Below are 20,078 nucleotides of genomic sequence, written 5' to 3'. Positions count from 1 at the left end.
TTGACCAAAAGTGGATCTGAGTTGAAAACCTGAAAAAGGACGACTCAAATTTTGAGCACAATGGGGCATGGACGTCACCATTATCGAGGACTTCTAATGGGCATTGTTTCATTTTGAGAGGCTACTTCATGAGCTAAAGTCATCGTATACCGATACAGAATTTCAGAGAAGAGAGTATTGGAGAATGCATTGAGGTTAAACAATAGCACGATAGCTGAAGTCTCAAATTAGCTCAGAAGTGGACACCACGATTCGTCACTGAAGTTCCTAGAGTTGAACATCAAAAATTGAAGGAAAATGACTGAGACTTACGAGGATTGACGTGAGAAATTACCATTTACCCTCATTGTTTGTCGAACATCGGTACTGGGGCAACACTTCTCTTTTTGGTTTACAGGATTGAGGTAGTTCTACCTATTAAAATCCCCTCATTGCTTGTTGAAGGGATCCAATCGCAATGTGATCAGTTGGCCCTAGGAAAAGGGTTAAAAGCTATTCATCAGGGTCAGATGTACCATAAATAAATAATATGAGCCCATAATAAACATGCTCGTCTCAGAGAATTCCACAAGAGGGCTGGATGTTGAAAAAGATTCTTCCTTAACGAAGGATTCTAAAGGGAAATGAATGCCAAACTAGGAAAGTCCCTATGTTGTAAAGAAGACCATTTTTAGAAGAGCATTGATCCTGAGTGAGATTGCTAATCCTATAAACTCGGATCCAGTCTAGAAACACTTCGTTTAAAGAAGAAGGAAGGACCAAGGAAAACCTGCAAAAGGGCACTTCGCCAAAAAAAAAAAAAAAAAGAAGAAGAAGAAGAAGATGAAGATGAAAAAAATGAAAAATGAAAAAGTAAAAATGGAGAGGCTAAGGGGAAAACCCGCAAAGGGCACCTTAGGCCAAAGGGGATTTGAGTTGAAAACCGGAAAGAGGCGGCTCAAATACTGATCAAAATGGGGCATGAGGTGATATAAGCTGCTCAAGTTTTGTTCATATTGAGGCATGTGTTGATCTTGTCATGCCTGAATCAACAGGAAAGGATAGGCGACATCTTGGGGGCATCGACAGAGCATTGTAGATCTCCTAAACACATTTCCAACTCAAAAGGGTCTTCAGAAAGTTTGTATAGAGAAGTCCAAGCTGTGATATCTGGGGCACCCAATTCTCATGTTATTTGTTGTTCTTGGAATACTTTTTCTTTCTTTCCAAGATATACATTCCCAATTCTTTTGTTGTCCTTCTTCTCTATTTTCGATAATTTGTTCTTTCGAGCTATGCTCAGAACCAACTTTATTCTTATCCATTGTTATGACCTTTTTTACAAGCATTGGAATAATGATTAATGGACTAATAAAACTTTCACAAAGGAAGTTTTGCATATTACTTTGAAAAGTTTCTAAATAATACAGGAACCTGAAACAGGACTATTGTTTAGAACATGCCAAATTTGAAGGTTGGAAATTTGAGAAGGAAGAGTCTAAGTTTGGACTTTCTCTTTGGATTTTGTTGACAAATGCATTGATTGAACAAAATGACAAGATGTCGTGTCAATGAAAAAGCTTAAATAAACAAGCAAGCAATGATCACTAGGCAATAGGAGGAGGTTACCTCGGAGAAGAGAGCCTTCATTTGTGCATGAGTCTTTGAAACGACACCCTGGAAATGGTGTAAGGGGGGACCAGAAAGATTAAGATCCTATATCCTTGAATTGTGATAAAAGAGGATTGAGGAAAAACCATATTTCTACCATTGGATTGTAGAGGGAGAATGATGGTACAAATTTTGTGCCCTAATGGATTAAACTTTAAGGTTTACAGTGGGGGGCAACCAGATTAAGTGTTTCTTTGGATATACCAGACGAGCAAAAAGGCGTTGTAGTACGTCAGTGATAAAACCTTAATTGATAAAACCTTAATAAGTTTTTACGTGATGTTAACCTAAGCATTAAGGAATCATCTTCATGACATTTTGCATTCATTCAAATGTCATTCATACATATCTAGTTAGGAGCATTTGATTCATTCTGATTATGTTATCCTAATCACTAGGCACAATTAGGTTCATAAAATAGAACATACAGGTCATGTTCCCCAAGGGACAGATCAATGAAGACAAAAGATCTTGCCTTCCTACATTGACAGCGAAGCAGATCGAAGACACAAACCTTGCCTCTTTCGGTTGTGATAGAGCTGGTTGAAGACAAAAGATCTTGCCTTCCTACATTGACAGCGAAGCAGATCGAAGACACAAACCTTGCTTCTTTCGGTTGTGATAGAGCTGGTTGAAGACAAAAGATCTTGCCTTCCTACATTGACAGCGAAGCAGATCGAAGACACAAACCTTGCCTCTTTCGGTTGTGATAGAGCTGGTTGAAGACAAAAGATCTTGCCTTCCTACATTGACAGCGAAGCAGATCGAAGACACAAACCTTGCCTCTTTCGGTTGTGATAGAGCTGGTTGAAGACAAAAGATCTTGCCTTCCTACATTAACAGCGAAGCAGATCGAAAACAAAGCCTTGCATCCATCGATTGCAGTGGAGCTAGTTAAAGAAGCAGATCTTGCCTTCCTGCATTAACAGCGAAGCAGATCAAAGACAAAGCCTTGCCTCCATCGGTTGCATTGGAGCAGATTGAAGCCAGAGATCTTATCTCCCTGAGATTACAGCGGAGCAGATCAAAGATAGTAATCCTATCTCCTTGAGATTACAATGGAGCGGATTAAAGGATCTTATCTCTCTGAAGTTACAGTAGAGAAGATCACATCAGGTCTTATCTCCCTGAGATTACAGTGGAACAGACCAAAGAATTTCAGATCTTATCTCCCTGAGATTACAGCGGAACAGATCGAAGACACTATCCTATCTCCCTGAAGTTACAGTGGGGCGGATTAAAATAAGAGATCTTATCTCCCTAAGATTACAGTGGAGTAGACTTAAACCACAAACCTCGTCCCCCTGAAGTTGCTACGAAGAAGATAAAGGCTACAGGACGCATCTCTCTAAAATGCAGTGGAATGGATCGAAGCAACAAGACCTAGTGGACTGGAATGAAACTACTTGAAATGGAGAAGTACCAGAACAAGTCAAGACTCGGCGAGACCGGGCAAAATGGGCCTTTCTTAGTCTTTGCTCTGTTATCGTTACACGACAACGAGCAAAGAGGGGCAGCTGTTGCAGGCCCATTTACTCGGTGGCCCACTACCCGTTACAAGCCCAAATGACATTACAGGCCCAATAAGCCCAACTGGCCCCAAAACCCAGTCAGACTAGGGCAGAAACCCTAGCCCCCTGTTGTGCCGCACCTGCTCCTGGCCGCCTCACCTGCCCTCTGTTCACAGCCGTCCCATAGCCATCTCTCCTCCACCTGCTCCCATCACCTCCTTGAACACTTGCAAACATGACGGAAGCAGCAACAGAAACAGAAACGCAGCAAACAGTAACAAAACAACAATAGGACTTTGTATAATCGGCTATAAAGAGCCATTCATTTTCAATGTAAAAGGCGGGGGGGGGGTTCGGCCTCGATTTTTATAAAAGAACAGAAAGAAAAAGGTTGAACATTTTTTGCTCAGTTTTATCTTTTCTTTTGCTTACTGTTTTTATTTCTTTCAAGTTTATTTATTTATTTTTAACTTGAAAACATAAAGAAAAATAATAAAGGAGAAGGCTCTTTACCTTATTTACCTGCACCGCGCCGGACGTGGAGGAAGGCGAGCGGTTTCGCCCCTTTTCGGATCTTTGGCCTTTGTTTCACGAGATTCGGCCCCAGATCCGTGCCTAAGAGGCACTCAGCTTTGAACTAGGATAAAAAAGATTTGATTTTGAGACGTCGGCCACCGCACGCGGCGGTGCTACGCCGGAGGCCGGGCCGGACCGGTGGCCGGATTCTGGGGAGGAAGATGAGAGAGGAGAGAGTTTTGAAATTTTATTTTTTAAAATAGAAGGGCTGAATGGATTTTTCAGAAAATTTGGGCTTAAATGCTGATATAAAACGGCGCCGTTTTGAGACTCATTGACCCGCGCGGTGACCAGACCCGAAGGGGAGGATCCGCGTGTTTTCTTTTAATGGGTTAATTGCGCGCGCAGTCCCCCTGATTTTGCAATGTATTATAATTTGATCCTTTTTCGTTGTTTTCTCTTATTTTAATTTAGCCCTGCAATTTTATTTTTGTTTCGAGTTGGTCCACTGCTGCGCTGTGTTTTGGGGGCTTTGGGTTATTTACTATTTTGATCCCCCTCTTTCGGCGCGTCACAATTTAATCCTCTTTACTTTTTTTTATTTCGATTTTGCCCAATACTTTTGTTTTTTATTGCTATTTAGTCCATCTGTTTTATTTTTGTATCTTATTTTTTTTTACTCATCTATTCATTATTATATTTCTATATTATATTATTATTTTTGTATTATTATTATTATCATTATTATAGTTGCTCTTATATATACACGTATATTTCTTTTATATATAAATATATTTTTCTATATATTTACATGCATACTTTTTGTACTATATATATACATATACACTTATTTTTATACTTTATTTGTGCATGCATATATGTTCATAATAATCGTACATATTTCTAATCTTCGTAAATAGTACATATTTTTATATATATATTTGTATTACTTCTATTTTCATAATTTTTATGTATATCTATGCACATATATATTTTTATGAATATATACACATACTTATGTGTCCCTTTTTTTTATATATGTAAATCTCCATATATTTTACATATGCATATAAATTCATATTTTTATATATTTATAATACATACACGTACGTATACTTTCATATTTTATAATTCTCGCATACATACATACCTATATCTATAAATATTATAATGTTATTCATTAATCATTGTTTCATTTGATGGTAATTTATTCATTTATTTACATGCTCTTTATTATTTTACATAAGTGCTTTATTTATTTTATTTTATTTTATTTTATATTGTTTCACATGTTATTGATTTGTTTTTTTTATTTATTTTATTTAGTTGTTATGGCCTGTATTATTTTTATATACATTTTCGTATCTATCATGGTATTACCACGCATATCGATAATGGAATTAGTTTCCATCCCTTTTTATAACGACTATATATGTTGTTTTGCTCGGTATGACAAAATTTGTTTTTTAAAGATGGCATTTCGTGTTTAGATTCGTGAGGATCGTACCCTAACTTACTGGGTTTCAATTTTCACAATAAATCTAAATGCATGAATCCTTTTAAACTCAAATTTTAAATGATCTCGGGATTAAAAAAAATCGCGTCCTAACTTACTGGTCGTGATCTCGTTTTTAAAATCCGAGATGGCTAAATTTTTTTTAAATTAGTATTTTTCATTCGCGTATCGGGAATTCGAGACATTGTGTCCTAACTTACTGGATATGATTCTCTTTCTCGAATAACGTGAAATATGTTTCTTTTCCAATTTTTTTTATTTTATTTTAACACAAGGATCGTATTTTTAATTTTTCCAAGGTTCTCAATTTTTGACATTAAGACATTAAGTAATCAACTAGGTACCAATTTTGGGCGTATCGAGGGTGCTAATCCTTCCTCGTGCGTAACCGACTCCCGAACCCGTTTTTCTGAATTTCGTGGACCAAACTTGTTGTTTTAATAAAATCAAACCGTTTATTAAAAACAACCCCTCTTCGAGGTGATCCAATCGCACCTCATAAAAAAAAAAGAGGATTGGTGGCGACTCCCGTTTCTTTTTTCAAAACCCAAGTCAACCCTGTTTTTCATCCAAAAAATGGTGTCAACAACGTTGAGATTAGATACTGTAGCGATACTGTAGCGTGAGACAGAAAATAAACTAAACGCACCGCACCGCACTCAATCGTCCATCTAAACCCACCCTAAGTTGTCGTTCCATGAGATTGCCTCGGATGAATGTTTTTGGTTTGGTAAGATTATACCTCGCTGACACTGTTCATTGATTTATGACAAGTACTATTGTTGAGGGTTAATTGTGCATCGACAGGATTTTTCATAAAACTTGGATCGTTTTGGGCTGTGAGTTTCTTTGGGTCTTTTTCTAGATTAGTATAACAAGATCTTAAATAAAAAACAAAATTGTTGTGGGTTATGTGTAATATATTTAAATAAAATCAAACTTCCTTTGATACGCCGATAAACGATTTGAGTATGAAAATATTAAATTTGTTATTAATATTACAAACAATCTCTAAATTTTTTAAAATGAAATAAAAACCTTTAATTTTTAAATATCTTTAAGTAATTTTTTATTAGAAAGAGAGTTTTAGTGTTCAAAAAAAAAAAAACTCCAGTTCTAAGTAAAATAATTAAAATAAGCATAGAGTTTTTATATTATGAAATAAAAACATAAAGTTATATTCATTAAACGTAGAAAATGCAAATTTTGTATTAAATATTATAATGGTTTAATTTTTTTCCTTTCTTTCTTTTACATATAATGGCTTGTCTTTGGGTTGGTTAGGCTTTGAGACAAACCTTTAGCTTTAATGGTTCGACATCCTAATTGTCTTTGTTCATTATACTTCTTGATGTTCTTATGTTATATAGTTACTAAAGCTTTGTAAGTTATGCATCTGTAAAAGCGCATCTCAGAGTCTTGTGGCAGACTCTTGCAGTCGAAACTTAGTAAATACTTATAATTAAATATTATTAATTATTAAAAAATTTAATAGTAACGTCCAATGAAATTTAAGATTTAGTCTCATTTTTTCTATTTTATTATTTAATTTTTTGTTACGGGTTTATGATAGACTTTGAGATGCGCTTTTACATATGCATAACTAAAGAAACGACAAATTAAGAAATATTTTGTAGATTATTAAAACTAATCCAATTGTTGATAAAAACATATAAATTTAAATCACTAATTCTTTTTTTTTTAATTTTCTACATATAAGCTATTGAATTGATGATTTTATTAATTATGATAATAAAAGGATTAACTTTTAATTTCCATAAAATAGAGGTATGAAATTCAAAATTATTCCACAACCACTCCATTTTACATTAAAATATGATTGTTTATTATTATTACTTTATTTATTTTAATTAAAATATTATTTTTATAAATATTATTACTTCCCAATTAATTTTTTTTATTATCTAGATGAAGGAAACCCATGCAACACAAAAGCGAAATTGAGGTTTCAATGATTTCTTTTTATTTCTATGTGGGTCATATCATTATAATTTATAACAAATTAATAATTAAAAGTGGTATATATAATAATTGAAGACATTTTTACTACTATTATTATATTTTATATGTACAAAAGTTACTTTAATAGCTACTTCCATGGGTCACAGTCCACGACTGGTACAGTATTGTTGCTGTTTTGATGTATGTTGTGTGGTGTGGTCAATTAAAAAAGATCGGTATTATCTATTTTAGGTCATTTAAAATTCTATTATTTAAACATATTTTAGTTTTATTAAATTTTAATAGCATGGACAATATATGATATATTTTTTCCTAAATTAAATGATTGTAACAAATCATATAAAATATAACATAAAATGAGAACTCAACAGTCCAAGATTCAATCCCTTCTCTGCAAAATAACATAAGAAATATAATTCAAACACACACAAAGGAAAACATAAACTTGGCACTCCATTTTTTTGATTATCATATATATATATATATGATCAGATTCAATCTTTTAACCTATACAAAGCATTATATATATAGGTTTTGATAATATTTATTCTTTGTGGCAAAATATTTAAAATTATTCATAGTTCCCCCAATTCATAAATAGGAAGATAATACACTTCAATGTATTCGAGCCCACGTCCTCTTGTATTGATAACAATGTTCATATCAATCTTATTGCAGATTAGATTGTAAAGATGATAATTGTTGATATAAAGGGAGTTAATATTTTAGCAACTGCTCCATTAAAAACTCTTCAAAGTGATAAAAGATAATATTTTGTTTTTCTTATCACAAAAAAAAAAAAGTTAAAAGACTATATATAATTATCCAATATTGTGGAGGACAATGCATGCAGCTTGCGGCAATGAGTTGAGATATTGTGTTTCTCTCGTGTCTACCCAATATCACTAAAATGCAACACAAATATTTCGAAGTTGGGTCCCAAATTGAAAATAAATGGAAAAATCTTAGGTTATAAAATGTTAAAACATATTCACACTCTCACATGAATGCTAGAGAGATAAGAAACTGAAATTTCTGGTGTATAAATTATAATGGTTGCATGTGCACTCTGTCCTCAATTGGTCTAACTTAATGGATCATGACATCATATCCTTCCATAATGCTAAATAATTTGACCCTGATAGAATTTGTTAATAAATTTTATTATATATTATTAATAAACACGTAAATAAGTTTTTATTTTATTTTATGTTCATTTTATTATATTGGAGATTTATGACTCCCCAAACAAATTGATGAATGGATTCATTTATTATCTTGTCGTTTTGATAATAATTAAAAAAAAAAAAGTAATGAAAACGATCATTGTTAGGTACCGGAAAATGGCTCCATTCCAACTGCATTGGAAGCCATCCGCCGCAGCTACCCATTTTCTTTCTTCTTTTGCTTAATTTAATATTTGGTATTTAAACTTTAACATTTTTCTAATTCGGTACCTAATTTTATTAAATATTATACAAATTATGTAAAACGCTAATGGTGTTAAAATTTTTTAATTACGCTACAAAAATATTGTCAATATTAGAGGAAATCCATGTTAAAAAAGTTAAGAATTGAACTATACTTAATGAATTAATATTAAAAAAGAAAAAAAAAGTTTTAAAAATCCAAATTAAAAGAAATTAATTAAATAAATAGAACTAAAAGTAATTGAACATATAAAATACAAAAAAAATATCGTATCATCGTCACATGTCGGTCATTTATTGATTATCTTTACTACCTCGTAAAAAAATTGTTAGTATATAAAAGTAATTTGTAAAACGTTGGACAAGTTCAAGTATCAAATCGAACAAAAAAAATTAAGTACCAAATTAGAAAAAAAAATTTAAATTGATAACAACAAATTGATACATCAATTAAATATATAAATAATATAATAGAACAGTAATTAAAGTCTTTGATTGATACATCAATTGTGTATTTCTCTTTTAATTTATAATTTAATTTTGTACGAAAATAATAATAAATATTTATATTATATATTATATATTAAATGGTTGCTAATAAATCGAGTGTTGATTTAATTAAGAAATTATCAAATACTTATAATGAAAGGTTTTTATATTTTTATATAAAATTTAGAAAATAAACATAAATCCTAAATTCTACAGGCTTTGAATTTTAACTAAAGCCTGGTCCATTTCTTAAGTAAACTTTTTTTATAAATAAAATAAAATTTCATTGACATCATAAGTGTATTGACCACTGTTTCATATAGGATTGAGCACAGCTGGCGGAGGCGACCCATGTAATGTGAATGATTGCTTTTGTCAGGATATAATTAATTTTGCCAGCTTATATTTTCCCTTTTCCCCACTGGAATGCTGTTTTAGACGCGGATGCTCAGAGCTTCAATCTTTTTATATGATTTTAATTATAATAATTGAAATTATATCTTTATTAATTAATTTTTTTTAAATATCAAATCTTTTTATTAGGTATGTCTTTCCTCTGTTTAAATTCAATTCTTAAAATGAGATAATTTTATTCTTTTATTTTTATAATATTATTGGTTAATACTAATAATTATCATCTTTAATTATTTCAATTAAAATGTTGATGTGGATTTTTCATAAAAAAAATACTTATTCAACTTATCATTCTAAAATATATATTTTTTGGTTATAAATATATTTTTAAGAAAAAATATTTTAATATTTTATCGGATTAGTTACGAATATTAATAATATGGGCTAACTAATGTCATTGTAAAATTAGAGAATTAAATTATAAACATTAAATCTCAAAGTTATGAGATTATACATATAGCAATATAATATTTTTCGATTGTAAGAACCAATTATATCATACATCATAGTAAAAAAGTTATGAGATTATAAATGTCCTATTTCGCAATTAACTGATGGCCGATGGTTGATTGCAGTGGTTGGTTTAACCAACTGGTTCTATTAATTATTTATTTAAAAGTGTTTGGTAAAATTTAGCTAATAGCTAAAGGTTAATATGTAAATGACAAATAAGGGTATGACTCATTTTATTGTTAAGTATTTATCTGTTTATAATACTTTAGTCTTTATCGGGTGAAATTATTGAAATAAAACACTATTACTAAAGAACTAAAACATCTGTTATGAAAATTAATTAATGAATATTTTTAAAATTTTAAATAAACAAATTTCTTAAGTTCCTTATTTGCAAATATTAACCTTGTGGAAATTGATAAATATTAATAGTGTATCAATATACTTGTAAACTATATTCTTAATGATAATTATCTCATGTTTTTAGTATGTAAATTAGTGGTAATTATGTCACACTCTGAATAAAATTGTCAAGTAGCATATTTCAATTAATATAAAGTTGCATAAAAAATTAACTTTACAAGAGTAAATTGAAAATAAATTAAGAGTACATAAATATTTATGGGCTAATGGACTTAATTGAAACTTTATCGTGGCAATTGATTTTTGTAGATTCACAGTTGAGTGTTTTTTTTTAGATTTATTTTGGACTTTGAAAGTGAAAGTGAAAATTAGAGAATGGATGCTACTGATATTTTGGCACACCTCTATTAGGTTTGAGAGTATGTGACAAATTGAGTGATTTTTTTAGCAAGCATGGTCATATATGTCATTCAACGTATCTCATTCCAAATCAACCGTAGAAAAAAGTTGCTCATCCAAACATTACAATCAGAGGGTCTGACTACCTAATCCTTCATTTGTGCCCAAATCAGCTAAAAATTGTCCAAAACTCTATTTACCAAACACCTTCATAATCAACCCTCTTTATAACATAAATTTTGAATACTATAGAAATATGGTTGTTATATACTTATAATAACATTTGATTTTGCTTAAAAAAAACAGCATTTATTTTTTTATAATAGCATTTGACATTTAGATTACATTTGAATTTTTTAATTTTGAATTAAAAATTATAATTTATCTTTAATAAAATTTACAAATTAGTTTCCTTTATTAAAGAGTATTTTCTTTTAATTAAATATGAACTAATAGATTTTTATGTAATCTTTAAACAATTTTATTGAAATAATTTCTTAACTAAATTTTATTTATTTTTGGCTCAAGGGTGCCAAAAAAACCCTCAAAAAATTTCAAAAAAAAAACAATTCAGCTCTTTTTTTTTGCACTTATTTGGGTACTTAAACTTTCAAAATGCATAAAAAAATACCCTCAAACCCTTTTGAAAAAAGCAATTAAGCCCCTCTTTTTTTACTCAATTGGATAATTGAACTTTCAAAATGTATCAAAAAGACCTTCAAACTTTTTCAAAAAAAGCAACTAAGGCCATGCTTTTATTAAAAGTTAGAAAAAAATTATAAAAAATAAAATCAATAAAAGCTATAAATATTATTAAATTTTAATAAAAAAATTCAATCACTAAAAATTTATTAAAAATTAGAAAAAAATATAAAAATTGTAAAATATATATGAAATTGTAAAATTTTATAAAAATCGTAAAAAATATATAAAATATATAGAAATGCAAAAAATTATAAAATTTTATAAAGTCGTAAGAAAACAATACAAAATGTAAAGAAATATAAATTTCGTAAAAAAATTATAAAAATTATTGTACCAAAAGGAGCATTTTATAATTATTCTATAACTTTTATTGATTTTTATTTTTATTATTTTTTGCCAAATGTCACATTATATTGCGACACGTGATGAATTTAATTAAAAAAACCAGGGGTTGTTAATTTTTTATGATTTTTATAAAATTTTACAATTATATATATTTTTTACAATTTTTATAAAAAATTCTAATTTTTAATAAAATTTAAAATTTTTATATTTTTATTAAAATTTAATATTATTTCTAAAATTTATTATTGTTTTATTTTTTTGTTTTCTAATTTTTAATAAGAGCAGGGGCTTAATTGCTTTTTAGAAAAATTTTAAGGGTCTTTTTGATGCATTTTAAAATTCAAATACCTAATTGAGTGAAAAAAAGTAGGGGCTTAATTGCTTTTTTATAAGAAGTTTGAGGGTTTTTTGATGCACTTTGAAAGTTTAAGTGCTCAATTAAGTGCAAAAAAAAGGAGCTTAATTACTTTTTTTTGAAAAAGTTTGAGGGATTTTTACACCCTTAGGCTTTTATTTTTTTTTTCACTTAAGAATAAAATGAATTTTACTAAAATTAGAAACAATAGAATATTATAGAAAACTAGTTTAGTAGAAGTGTAATTAAACAAAAAATTGCTATAGAAGATAAAACTAAATTTACAATAAACTTAGTTGTTATAAAAGTAGATTATTATATAGAAAATATTGGAGTGATACGTAATAACAATTTTAATTAAAATGTATACTAAATTAGGTTTGTTTGCTTACTTTATTTTTTCTTTTCCTTTTCTTTTTCTTTTTCAAAATTGGTTGCTCCTTTTCGGTTGTCTTTTATCTCATTGATGCAAATTCAAACTTTTTAATAATTTTTATCCTTTTTTTCTATTTAACCCTTGACCAGGGCGAAATCAAAAATTTTTTTTAGACAGAACTGAAATTAAATTGTAATTTTTATTATAGAAAAATATAATTTCACTATTTTAATAAATTATATCTTTATAATTTTTTAAGCATTAAATTAAAAAAATTTTATTTTTAGAAGAGCTAAAGTGAAATTTTACTTTTACTAGTTTAAAATTTTAAAAATTTTAAAAGTCTATATGAAATTTTTTTCATTTTAGGGGCCGGGCCATATTAGCCCCCTAATTTTGCCTCTGCCCTCAACTTTGATTTCTTTTTCGGTCACTTTGGCTCAATGAAAAAATCTATTTCCCTTTCCAGAAAAATCCTAAATTTAAAAAGAGTTTACCTACTCTTCTTGTGGATCTTAGCTGTTTTTTTTTTGTGATTGTTGTATTTTTTTTATATAAATTTAGATTCTGATTGTTTCACTAAAAATAGTTTTTAAAAAATGACTTACTTCTAAGGAAAAGTTAATATTTTTTAGTGTTTAGATGAATATGTGTAAAATATTTTCTGTTATTTGATAGATTTCTTCAAAATATTTCATTAAAATTGTTTTCAATGAAACAAATATACAATTGAGATTTTCTTATCTTTTCATTATTTAGTTGAGTTTATTTTATATCTATAAATTTATATTTTATATTATTTTTTCATATATTAAAAATATTTTGTTAAATTTAAGTTCATTACAATGTCATTTTTTAGTTATATGACTACCAAGTAAGTAATTTTTATTTAAAAATATGACATCAACAAAACTGACAAAAAAAGTTAACAATGTCAACAATTGGATTTTATTTTCAAATCTGAAAAGTAGAGGGACTAAATTCTTGAAAATAAAAGTACAGAGACTAAATTGCAAATTTGTGAAGAGTTCATAGAGTTATGACATATTTTAACATTTATACTACAAAAAATTTATTATTAAAATATTAATCTTGAATATTTTCAATAATATGTGAAGAATATTATTTAAAATTATTATTTTTAAAAATTATTATTAAAATAAAATTGAAATATGAAATAATTTATTAAAATAATAAATTATATTAATTATTTATTATATGACTAAATATAAATAATTAAATATGTATGTTTAATAATATTAAAAAATACATTATTTTATATCCATATTTTAATGATTTAAATAATTAAAAAATGTAAAAAATATTATCAATACAATAATATTAAACTTAATTTAAGTCAATTTTTATATAAAAATAAAATTACCTATAGATGAGCTCTTTTTTGGAAAATAACTTACGCCTATAAGTCACTTTACAAGAAAAAAGAGTTTATTTTATAAACAAACACAGAAAAGTACAAAAAATATTTTACGTAAAACCTTTTACACATAAATAAACGGAACATTATATGATTGAATCATCCAGCCCAATTGTTGTTTTTTTTTTTAAATTTATAAACAAAGGCTCAGACGAATTCTAAAATCCATGTATATATCACCACACATTGGAAAGAAATAGTAAAAGTGATTGACATTCACTTTAGGAGGCCAATTACAAGACAAAACATCTTAATAAAATATTGTGATATTGGAACTAACATGTTTTTTGTTTTTTTTACACGACTTTAAGATTCGTTAACATATTTTATTATCATTCACATACATACTTTTATATAATATATAAATCGATCAAAAAAATTAATTCTAGATTGAATTAATCTAAACATTATTCTTTAATGTAATTTTAATTAAATAAATTATTAAAAAATTAAAAGAAATCTATAAAATCTCATAATTGTTGACACCACTTTTCGAAAACGAGGTCGACTTGGATTTTAAAAAAGAATACGAATGTAAGAGTCGCCACCAATCTTTTTTTTAGGTGTGATCGGATCACCTCACTTAATCATTTTAATAAATGTTTAAATTTATTAAAAACGATAATTTTTGGTCTACAAAATCCAGAAAACGGGTTCGGGAGTTGGTTACATACAAGGAAGGATTAGCACCCTCGTAACGCCCAAAATTGGTACCTAGTTGATTAATTAATGTCTTAAAGTCAAAAGTCGAAAATCTATAAAGAATTTAAAAAAATGCGATCCTCCCTTTTTATTAATGTTAAATTTATAAACGATGCTTGGATAAATCGAGGTGGATGCTAAAGACCTTCTTGTCTCAGAGTAATAAAATGTCACATTCAGTACGTTAGGACACAACATTTTAAACCATCGAGAACAAGCTTATCTTTTGATTTTCAAAACTCATACATTTTAATTTCAAAAGGATATTCGATTGTTTGGGTTAAAGGAGAAAAATCGAAACCCAGTAAATTAGGGCACGATCACTCGAATTTCCCAAATACGGAATATTGCCTTTATTATTTTTAGAAAAATCATCATCTCAAGAAAACAATGTGTCATATCCAATGCGTTAGGACACAACGTATTGAATTCCCGATAATGAGCTTTTTCTGTTTTTTGATTAAAGATCATTCTCGATTATTTAGATTCAACGAAAAAAATTGGAACCCAATACGTTAGGGCTCAATCCTCTCGAAGATCCCAAATACTGAGTATTGCCTTTATTTTCAAAATTTTCTCTTTTTTACGAATTTGGGTAAAAAATCATATATGACGGAATAACAATTATGATAATGTAAATAAAAATAATACGAGCAATAACAAAAATGAACAAATAAAAATGTCAAATTAATAACATGCAAAATAACAAGTATAATAAGCAAGTAAAGTTAAAACATTTTTTTAAAATAATAATAAAACATAAATAAATAAGAGATGAACAAAATTATAAAAATATAAAGTATGTATATATATGGTTAAATCTAAATAGAATAGAAATATAATAACAATAATAATATAAAAATAACAGCATAATATAATAATATAATAGTGAGGAATAAATAAATAAACCGAATTAATTAATAAAGTAACAAAATAACATAAGAGGACTAATTTGAATTTTAAGACAGATTCGGGGTAAAATCAAAATAAAATGCAAGGTAGGAAGCAATTTGAACATGCGCATAACATGGGGGGACTGAAAAGGTAATTTTACCTTCCCCAAAACGACACCGTTTCAGATAGGACCAAACTGAATTCGTAGAAAAATCACGGGGTAAGATTTAAAAAATAAAAATCTTTGATTGGAAAACATTAAAAAAGTGGAAGGGCTAAAAGTGAAATTAGCCCTTCCATTGAAAACACGCGGATCCCCCCTAGAGCAGGTCGGGTTGCACGCAGGTCGCGCAAAATGGCGTCGTTTTGACACTGAGCTCCCCAGGTGAAACGAAAGTTAAACTTTTTTAGAAAAAGCTCATTTTTTTTCTTCTTTCTCAAAAAAGAAACCAAAATCCTCTCCAGTTCTCAACCCCCTTCGAACGTCGGCCAATGGATCGACCAAAGGTCACCGCACCGGCTGCCAGTCGCCGGCGCTGCCGTGCACGGCGGCAGAGAGTCAAAAGGTTTTCTTTTTTACCCCGTTTTTAGATCCCGGCCTCCTAAATACGGATCCGGTCTCAAAACACCAAAAGGAAAACAAAAGGGAGAGGATCACCGGCCTTTCAACAACCGATTCTATCGCCGGAGGAGAAGCCTCCGACGACACAGACGCGAAACGATCCCGATAAGTTCCTCTTTTTCTTTCTTTTTCTTGTTATTTCCGTATAAAATGAAAAAATAAAAAATAAAAATAAAAGTAGAATTGGCCCGATTTGAAACCAAAAATAGAAGTAAAATCACCTTCAAAGTTTTTTTTATTTTATTTCTCTCCTCTCTTCCCCCCTTTCTTTAAAATTACATTGGGTTTTTATAAACAAGTTATTTGTTACAATCACTATTCTCTGTTGCTACCTCTCTTTTTGTTTAGTTTTTGCAGGGTTAGGGAGTCAACGGGCAGAACTTTGCCATTTTGGTGCTACTGAAGGCTGCCTCGGGCGTTGAACGTGCTGCTGAGGCACATGGGCAGCAGGGGAAACGACGCCTTAGGGTTAGGGTTCTGGTTTCTTTACTGAAACCAGTTTAGGTTGTGGGCTTATCGGGCTTGATGTTTTTGGGCCAGTTGGGCTGCTATGTTTTTTTTTGATTTGGGCCATATTGGGCCTGTTTGTAATTTGGACTTTTTTGTTATTTTAGGTTTTATTATTTGTGTCTGTGCCTGGGCAAAATAGGGCCTGTACAATAATCAGCGTTTAAAATTTTTTTATAGTTTTTGTGAAATACAATTGATCTTCAAGTTGTTTCTTATAAAAAGGAGTACTTGTGAGATAGCAAGAAAATTCAATAAACCACCACTTCTCTTTTTTCTTCTAATGTTTTACAATTTCTTAATCTACATTTTTAAAATTTATATCTTGAATCAACTTGGATAAATGATGCTTCAAATGAATTCAGAAGTCTATTTGTGTAAATTTATTTTGAACTTAAAATTTGAATAAATTTAATTTTTTTAAATTTCTTTTAAATTTTTTTATTTTTGCCGATTCACGTCAATATCGCAACAAATGACTCATCAATTATTAATAGCTACGTTAGCACAATCGATAAGATTTAATGGTCAATCGTTAAATCTAATAGTTAATAAGCTTAATTGATGGATTTTATCAATTGGATGCAAAGATTCATAGGTACTTAATTAATCTATGGTTGTTTTGTTGTTAGAATGAGATCCAAGTTTGGTAGCCCATTTGCAGTTTTTCTATTAAGCTCTTAAGAGTTACGATATATTATAATAGAAAATAATTGGTTCATAACATAACGATTTATTAGGTCCTTTACTTTATAAAAATTTATTTTATCCTTTTATTTAATTTTTATACTTATATTTTTTGTCAAATCACTCCAAAATGAATGTAAAGGTTAATGTTTGTTAACTTTGTTGATGTGACATACACATGAATTGCCATGTGGATGACACATCAATATTTAATTAATTTTTAAAATTTTTAAAGATTCAAGAAATTATATAAAAATTATTTTTAAAATTAAAATTATCAAAAATATATAAACAATATAAAAAATAATTTTGATATTTTAAAAAAATTAATTAAATGCTGACATCACAGCCAGGGATGGAGGTTGAAACAATCATTTCTTCTTTCGATATAATATAAAAGATATTGGTAATGGGATGTATAGTATGTATACCACAACAATAAAAAAGTAAATGGATGAAATATAAATGGTATGGTGAATAATTCTTCTAAGCTGCGGATTTTCCATTGGTTTCTGGATAAATTTTACACTGCTTTTTTGGGATTCTTCATACAAGTTGTGGAAGAAAGAGATATAAAATGTAGAGCTGTTCATATCACATTGAATAAGGCCACCGTCATTTAAATTTCAACCTTGATATTCTAAACAAATTTCGGATATATTTTCGATCAAGTTTGTAACTACATCATCCATCGGGCTTTTGTTTTGGTTATTAATTTATAAAATGAGCAAATCTGATTCATTTTATTTGACAACAAATTTAAATTTAAGTTAATTAAATTAAATTATTTGAATTTTTGGATTAATTTCAATAAGTAGTTTGATTTTTTAAATTCAAGATAAATTAAATTTTTACAATTCAAATAATTCACATAATAAATCGGTGTAAATACAAGTTAAGTTCCTGTTAGTTTTGAAAATGAGCAAATTAGTCCCTCTAAAAAATTATAAAATAATTAATAATCTTCAAAAAATCTAAACTTTTATAAACAAAATTTAAAAAATCTTAAAAGGTAGTAAAATTCTTCAGGTTCATCCTCAGTATTGACATGGTATTGAAAGAAGCAATTCGAATCGAGGGATATGGTTCAACAAGATGTGGATTATCCAAGTTTCAAGTCACAATACCGGGTAGATATGGGAGGAGATTATGCCTAAAATGGATAATGTCCCTTGGTGTAGGTTGATTTGGTGTAGTTCCCAAATTCCAAGACACTCATTTATTTCTTAGCATATGGTATAGGATAAGCTTCCAACAAAAGACAAGTTTATCCCTTGGGATTATCAAGTTAGCCCTGATTGCGATCTTGTAGATCAACAACCGAGACAAGAAGTTGTGTTTGATTGGATTGTGTTCACATATTTGAAAGATTGATAATTTATTGAAACAAATCTTTGGGTTGTGTTGATGCTGTCGAACGAAGATAAATTTACTTGGAGAAACATATCTTGAGGATCAGATTGATTGTATCAAATCCCTTGTATCAAGGATGTTGAATCGGATCAAAACTTGGAGATACCAATTGTCCACCTTACTTTGGTGATTATTATAATATTGTATCTAGCTAATTTAGTTGTTGTTTAGAAGAGATTGTGATTGATCTTATTATATTTTAGCAAGTATCGATATCATTTATATATTTGAGAGACTTGTATAGGATTATGTACCGGATATAAAGAGCACTTTTCAGTTCATCAAGGAATGTTATTTGTGAAAGTAAAACCTTTGTGGTTGGTTTTTCGAGCTAAGTTTTTCAGGGGAAGAATTTAGTGGTGACAAATTTAGTCTTTGAGTACAAAAGTGAATATTCCTCACTGGGTGTGTTAAAACTAAGATAATTGGTTTATTGGTTTCAAAGATAGTAGATTATTCTCACTAAACTAGGTTTTAAGACGTAAGAAAACTGAATTATGTAAACAATCTTGTTGTCCCTTGTTTTTACTATAGTTGTCGTAGTTCGAACAGAAGTGCCTACCTTCGCTGTCACTTCTACTCATACTTTGTTCTTGCAATTTAACAACTAGTTCAGGTTAATAATTGGTATCAGAGCTTCTCAATTAGCATAGCTAGTGGAGATTTCTAGTGTTGCTAATTGCAAGATATGGAAGGATCATTAACCGCCCATCCTTCAATGTTGAATTACGGAAATTATGCCTACTAAAAGGCAGAAATGAAGGTTGGTATCAAGTTCATCGATGAAAAGGCTTAACACTCTATTCTTACTGGATTGCAACCACCCATGATGGTAATTGAAGTTGGAAAAGTACCCAAATCTGGGCTAGAGTGGACAACTGATAAGGAACAACTTGCTAATGCTAACTCCGAAGCATTATACATAATTTTTTATAGAGTTACCTAGCAAGAACTCAAGAGGATCTCAAAGTGCACCATTGCTAAAGCGGCCAGGGATATTTTGTAATGACCCGATAGTCAGGGGGTGTCGAAAAGTGCATTTTCGGGACTCCGTTCCCATAAATCAGACTCGTAAATATTTTTATGTAGTTAATTAGGTTTCAATTAAATGAATTTACATGAATTAAGAGTAATTAGGTATAAGGACTAAACTGCATATAGGGTAAAAGTTGAATTATAGATTAAAGAATAATTAAAGGGACTAAAGAAGCAATTTTACCATTGTTTCTTTAGTAGGACGACATTAGGTAAGATATTTGTAAAATTATTATATATATTATATAATATGAAACCTTAATATTAAGTATATA

This window comes from Gossypium hirsutum, chromosome D11 (genome assembly GCF_007990345.1).
Source record: "Gossypium hirsutum isolate 1008001.06 chromosome D11, Gossypium_hirsutum_v2.1, whole genome shotgun sequence".
NCBI lineage: Eukaryota > Viridiplantae > Streptophyta > Magnoliopsida > Malvales > Malvaceae > Gossypium > Gossypium hirsutum.
Note: the sequence above shows the minus strand (reverse complement) of the source record.